The sequence below is a fragment of the Carya illinoinensis genome, chromosome 4, assembly GCF_018687715.1.
Source record: "Carya illinoinensis cultivar Pawnee chromosome 4, C.illinoinensisPawnee_v1, whole genome shotgun sequence".
Classification (NCBI taxonomy): domain Eukaryota; kingdom Viridiplantae; phylum Streptophyta; class Magnoliopsida; order Fagales; family Juglandaceae; genus Carya; species Carya illinoinensis.
In genome coordinates, this window is record NC_056755.1 from 24,407,501 (window position 1) to 24,415,000 (window position 7,500).

Below are 7,500 nucleotides of genomic sequence, written 5' to 3' on the forward strand. Positions count from 1 at the left end.
AGTTAGAGTTTAATTTTTCTGATCATTTGTTTGATAATTCTTCTAATTTTGAGAAAATGAGTGAACATGAAGATCAACCCACTAGGACCCTTCAGGATTACCTCCACCCTACACGCACAGCCACACCATCATGCATCATGTTTCCAGCTAATATTCGCCAATTGGATTTTAAAACAGGGATGATACAGTTACTCCCTACTTTTCATGGCTTGGAAAATGAAAATCCATATGTGCACATTAGGGAGTTTGAGGAAGTAGTTGCGACTTTTCATAGTCAAAATGCAACTGATGACATTGTGAGACTTAAGTTCTTTCCTTTCTCTTTGAAGGATAGAGCTAAGAGTTGGCTATACTCTTTGAGACCACGATCTATTGGGTCATGGAATGAGATGACTCAGGTCTTTTTTAAAAAATATTTTCCCCAACATAAGACCAATGCTTTAAAAAGACAAATCTCCACTTTTGTACAAAAGGATAGTGAGACTTTGTATCAGTCTTGGGAGAGATTTAAGGAGCTATTGAGTATGTGTCCTCACCATGGGTATGAGAATTGGCGCTTAGTGAGCTATTTTTATGAGGGACTTACACCTAGAGAGCGTCAATTTGTGGAGATGATGTGTAATGGTGAGTTCTTACAGAAAGATCCTGATGAGGCCATAGAATACCTCAATGAGCTTGCTGAAAAAGCTCACACTTGGACTGGACCTAGTGCTACTGAGAGCACAAATAGGTCACGACCTGCAGGAAACCTAAATGGTGGTGGAATTTACCATCTCAGGGAAGAAGATAACCTAAAGGCTAAGGTTGAGATGCTCACTAGGGAGCTAGAGGTGTTGAAGAATAAAGACTTAAAGCCAACACACGTGGCTAATCATGCAGAGTCTTTTGGACGATGTTTTGTGTGTGGTGGGGTAGATCACCTTGCCCAAGAGTGTCCCACATTTGCTGAGATGAGAGGGATGTATGAGGAACAATGTAATGCCTTAGGTATGTATATGAAACCTGTTGCACCTTTCTCTGATACCTACAATCCTGGGTGGCGTAATCACCCCAATTTTAGCTGGAAGTCTGAAAACCAGCCTCCTGCACAACCCCCTAGATCATATCCTGCACCATATCATGCACCTTCATCTTCTAGGAGTCCTTTAGAAGACACTTTGCATGCTTTTATTGAGGCACAGAGTAAAACTAATCAAAAGTTTGAATCTTTGATTATGCAGGTTGTTGAAGAAAACAAAGAGATAAAGGGTCATATATCCAAGATAATGAGCTCCTTGAGTGTGAATGAGCGTGGCAAGTTTCCTTCTCAAGCTCAATCCGCACCCCAAGGTCAGCATATGGCACAAAAAAATTTAAAAGAAGTCAATGCCATTATGACAAGAAGTGGTAAGTCCTTACACATCCCAACAACTGATAAGCAAGAGGATGTTGAAGAGGAACAAAGCAATGATAGCACCGAGTTCCCCAAGGATGCCGAGGTAATCAAGAGTCCAGTTAAGGTACCATTTCCTCAAGCTTTAAAATCTGGTATGCGAACTTTGGATCCTAGCAATGAAATCTTGGAGAACCTCAGGCAGGTAAAGATTAACCTTCCTCTTTTGCATGTTATTAAACAAGTTCCCACTTATGCAAAAGTTCTTAAAGATTTGTGTACAGTTAAGAGGAAGCACCATGTTAAGAAGACAGCATTTCTGACAGAGCAAGTTAGTGCTCTAATTGAGCAGCGAATTCCTCCTAAGTACAAGGATCCTGGTTGTCCAACCATTGCATGTAATATTGGGAATCATGAGTTTGGGCAAGCCTTGCTAGATCTAGGAGCTAGTGTTAATTTGATGCCTTATTCCATTTATTTGCAGCTTGCTTTGGGTGAAATTAAGCCTACTTCTGTCGTGCTTCAGTTGGCTGATCGTTCAATTAAGAAACCGAGGGGAATAGTTGAGGATGTTTTGATCCAAATTGACAAGTTTTATTATCCTGTTGATTTCTTAATTTTGGACACTCAATCAGTTGTTGAGTCTAACTCTAAAGTTCCTCTCATATTAGGTAGACCTTTTCTTGCTATGGCTAATGCACTTATAAATTGCAGGAATGGGTTGATGAAGTTATCTTTTGGAAACATGACCATGGAGGTTAACATTTTCCATATTGAGAAGCAGCCAACAGATGACGAGTGCCACCAAACGTATATGATTGATGCACTCATAGACAAGGGAGTTCACACAACTCATGATTTTGATCCCCTTGAATATTCCCTTGTGAATTCTGAGTTTAATACATCTGTTAGTGATTCATCTGATGTTATGGATATTTATGCTATTTTTGATGAAATTCAGGATTATGGCACACAGGTTTGGCAACAGAAATTTGAGGAGTTGCCTAAGAAATGTGGAAAACAGATTCCTGTAAGTATGAAAGCACCAAGAGTTAAATTGAAATCTTTGCCTAAGTCTAAAGTCTATAAGGTTAAAATGAAAGCGTTTCATGATAAAAATATTCTTAGGAAGAGGTTTAAACCTAATGACCGAATATGCTTATATGATTTTGGATCTCACAAGCACAAAGGAAAACTTCGGTTTAGGTGCACTGACCCATTTCTAGTGAAAAATGTTTTTGCAAATGGGGTGGTAGAAATAGAGGATCCTAAGGATGGTCGAATCTTTAAAGTAAATGGTCAACGCCTTAAAATATTAATTGATAGGCAAGTTTCGGAAGTGGAAGACATTCCACTTGTGGGTCCAGTCTATCAACCTTAACCACACTACCAAGGTATGTGTTTCTTTATTTATTTTGTTTTGCTTTGTTTTGTTTCTATTTTTTTTCTTATTTTCTTTCTTTTCCTTTTTTGTTTGCTGTTGTTTTCTTTGTTTTTGATTGCAGGATAGTTTCATTTCGTCATTTCAGATTACCATCTTTGGTGTTTAAGGAGCTACCCACGTCACTCATCAGGTGTATTCTACCATTTTCAGTTACTCCCCATTCAATTTTGATTCTTAAACATTGAGGATAATGTTTCATTTAAGTTGGGGGGGTGGTGGTGCAAATTCAGTATTTAAAATGCTTGTTGGAACTCTGTGGCATATTTTCATGTGTCAATTTTTTTTAATTTGCATCACATGTGCATCATTTTCACATGTGTACTCATTCTCATTCATAGCCATCTTCGTGAATTCACCAAACCCACCAGATCATTTTTTGCTGAAACATTCACAGAATCCTTAATGCACTTATCCAAGTTTTGTGGTAAGATGGTGGTTTGACACATGTAGCTAGAGCACTCTTTTGCTTAAGTTTTCATGTGAGTTTGGAGAGGATTGAGAGCATACAAATGCAGTAAATTATGATAAGCGTTCATTGATCTGTTGAATTGGACACTTCTTTTGAGAATATCATTACATGATTTGCGGTACAATGGTGGATATACTTGAGATATGACGAAGGTCAACTTAGGATTAATGTTTGAGCCTTTCAAGCTATCCTTTCCATCATAGACCCCTAGTAGCCAACTTTGAGCCAATAAACACTTGTACCTTTTTCTTTTCATATGCCAATATCATCCATGCCTCTCCACATTGGAGTATAACCTATACACAGATTTTCTTACCCTTTTTACTTCCAAGTGTATACTAGGTGTGGAATTTGTGTTTTCTTTCTTTAATTTTATCATTCTCAATTAAGAAGAAGAAGAAGACGACAGAAAAAAGAGAAGAGTACAAGTTGCAAAGTGTTCAATTGAGTGAGCTCTAAAAAAAAAAGAAAGAAAAAAAGAAGTTGGTATAGATGGAAAGAATACAAAAGTGGCATGTGTTTGTCCATCAAATTGTTGAAAAAAAAAGGAAGAAGAAGGAAAAGCATTATTATTTGATGATCTGAAAAGTTGGAGAGTATATCAAGTGAGAAGTGTGGTCTATTGAGATATTTGATAAAATTTCCTTTGTATGTACTTGGAAGTTTTTGAATCCATTTCATCCTTTTTTTTTCATATAACCCCAAAACCAAGCCACATTACAACCTTTTGTATTGACCGTTCTGATCCTAAGTAAGCTGTTGGAAAGATTGGTGGAAGTCTCATTTGTTAGTGTTCCTATCATAAGATCAATGTTTGCTTGTTGCTTGTACATAATTGCCTAATTTTCCATGAGAGTGTGCATACACCCATTGTCAACTCCATAGAGAGAGCCCTTACACAAAACACTATTATACCCGTGAGTTATGGAGTTAAACCTTTTGCTTAAGATGTTCTTGATGTTACATGTGTCAAGGTTAGTGGTACGATGGTTATGGCTTGGAGAACACACACACTCTGTGGATTGCTATAGGTGGATTGATCTTGATGGGTTATTGGATTCCTTAGATTGTTTTGATATGTGAATCTGGAAAGTGTGACTTGATGGCCTTTATATGTGATTTTCTTTGGTCTCTTTCGTTGTTTTGACATGAAAATTGCTAGGAACTAGCAAGGAGTAAGTTGGGGGTGTGATGAGTGTGCGAAAGTGCACTCTATATACCCTATTATTGGACTAAAATGCTAAAATGTGAATAGAAATCATAGAAATTAATGTGTATTCTTAAATTGAATTTCTATTTACGTTGGGATACTCCTAAGCAGTTTTTTTATGTCTAATTTCGGAGTTTATAAAAGAGCAAGTCAAGCCCAGTCAAATTCAAAGGAGTACATTCATGGGGTTTGAGAGCAATTTGGAAGAAAAGAAAAAGAAAAAAATCACAAAATGAAACCACAAGAAGTCCAAGTCCGAAATTCGCTAGGAGACAGTCTGGACATACTTTAGTGTTTTGACCGGATATTTTTACTCATATATTGGATTGATGCGATTCTTGATGCGTTGGAAATCTATCTTAAAGGGCTATAACTTTGTCTCTAATAAGGATTTCCAAATTCGAACTCCTGAAGGCTGTACGTGGCTGCCAAGATAAGTCCTAAAATTTAAGCGGTTTTTTTATGCGGAAATCAAGAGGACATTAGGGTTTCTTTCTTACCCTATACAAGCATATCATTAGCACGAAATGGAGGGGGGGAAGAGGCACAAGAGGCAGATCTGAAGAGAGGAGAAAATCACTTCCATGGCCACCGTTCGCTTCAGTTTTCTCTAGAGATTTTTGTTGTCCATTATATTTATGGGTAACTAAATTCTCAAGTAGGGTTAGGGATGAACTTGCACAATAGATGGTATTTCTAATTTATTGTTAATTCATGTATTTGATTTTCAATTGCTAAAACTCTTTTGTTTTATCATTCTCAATTCATCGTTGATGTTTTCTTCTCCGAATAATCATAGAATTTATTGTGTTTATGGATTCAGTCATGCTTTTTCTATTGAATGGATTAGTTCTTTGATTATGTTTGGATCAATTATTTATCTATATTGATTTAGTTTTTTGCTGCAATATCGCTTCCTGAGTATATTGTCGTCACTGGATTTTATCAATAGGGATAGTAATTCACGTTTTTTAAAAGTGGTGAATGTTTTTTCAAAGTGTTTCATTTTATTTAAGTCTGGTTTATAAATCTATACCTTCCGATTGGGAATTGTAGGAATTGAGTTCCTAATTGAGTTATCCAATGAATTAAGAATAATTAAAATATCAGATTTGTGCAAGGGATTCCTGACGCTCTACTGTTTGTCAAATTTGAGTACTTTTTCCGTTAATCACTTTACTTCACTTTAATTTACATTTAAAATTAATCTTTGTTCTCCATTATCTATTTAATATTTTTCTTTAGTTTCTTTGTTTCTCTTGCTATTCTTTTAATTTGTCTCCCTGTGGAATCGACACCCCAAAGCTGTGCTACAACTACCGCGTTATTCTTTGGGCGTAATCAAGATTTGATTACAAATCTCAACAAGTTAACAGGAAACTTTCACACAAATTAATGATGCATGCATAGCAATAAAGGTATGAATGCACCTTCAAAGTCAATAGTAAATATAACATAATTTGACATAACATGGCATGAAATAATAAGCATAATGTGACTTGACATAATATGGCATGAGCTGGCATATCTTGAACTGAAACTGAAACTTAGCTTGACATGACATGAACTTGAATCATAAGATGGACGTGAACTTAAAACAAAACATGGATGTGAACTTAAAGCTTGACATGAATCTAAACTTGAACATAATGTAACATGAAACATGACTTGAACGTTGATGGCTTGCAAAATTTCATATTGCAGATTTTACAAGTTCGCTCGAGCGGAGGCTTTTGGCCGCTCGAGCGAATTCAGGCAGATTCAAACGCTCGACTGCCGCTCGACAGGGAGCTCGAGCGGGTTGCTGAAAAACGAAGATCGCTCGAGCAGAGACATTGGACACTCGAGCGAAATCAGGCAGAGTCGAACGCTCGATGTGCGCTCGATAGGACGCTCGAGCGAAATCAGGCAGAGTCGAACGCTCGACGTGCGCTCGACACCCCGCTCGAGCGAACATCGTATTTTGACAGATTTTAGGTTTTCCGTCGTGGGACCATATAAAAGCCATTTTTCACTCTAGAGCCGCGAGTTTGGACTGGAGAACACTCTTTGGGAGAGAAAAACATAGCTAGAGGGATTCAAATCATTTGTTTTGGAGACGGAATTCCAATTTATTGCACGTACGTTGGATTCATACACGAGCACGGACGGGAGAAAAGCGTTGAATCGTTCCCTTGAGCTTTTGACGACGAGTTGAGGCTGCAAGGAGGATTTTTCAGTGTTTATTTTCTTCTTCCCATCTTCTCAGAACAATTATGGTGAATTCGTTTATGTTGAATTCCATTTCTAGCATGAGCTAAATTTTCTTTATTCTAGGAAAACGATGTAACCTATTTCCGAACTATGCTTGTTTGTCCATGCTAATTTAATGCAATTCTCTCTTTGTTTATCTGATTTATTCTGAGTTTAATGCTTCTAATTAACTGGCCATTGATTAGATGATTATTAATCTTGTGATTTGCTATCGAAAGAGGGAGTCATAGGGTAGATCTTGGATATTTCAGCATAGGTAAGTATAGAGATCGAAAGACTTGTATGAACCTGTGTAGTAATTAAATTATTGGTCTTATTGCGTTCTTGATTATTTAATTTGCATACTCTTGTGTGAATTGATAAACTAGAATCACTTCCAATTGACTATCGAAAGAGGCTTTTGGATGAATTAGAGATTTGCTAATAGACAAAAGAGGTTTAAGTTAAATTAGCTAGATGAGAAAAGCATAGTGAAGAATTATGGTGAAATCGATTTCCTAGAAGTTTTCTTCCCCATTGAATTTGATCTTTGAAAGTCAGTTTTATTTTCTTTGCTTATTTCTCTTTGAGTTGATCTAAGTTTATTTGCAACTACAAAAACCTTAGCGATTCCTCTAGATAAAATTGAGATTAGTATAATTTTGGTATTTGGCAAGAGTAAGGTACCAATCCCTGAGGACGATACTCTTCTTATTACTTTATTACAAAACTACGATACTGTGCACTTGCAGTTTTGCACCGGTCAAGTTTTT

At 36.9% G+C, this 7,500-nt stretch overlaps 1 non-coding gene across 1 annotated transcript; it reads right to left on the bottom strand.

Annotated features, from left to right (window-relative positions):
* Window positions 1-436: 436 nt before the first annotated feature.
* Window positions 437-544, bottom strand: LOC122308577. The gene has a single exon (XR_006242097.1). It is a non-coding gene; the product is annotated as a small nucleolar RNA R71 (small nucleolar RNA).
* Window positions 545-7,500: the final 6,956 nt, after the last annotated feature.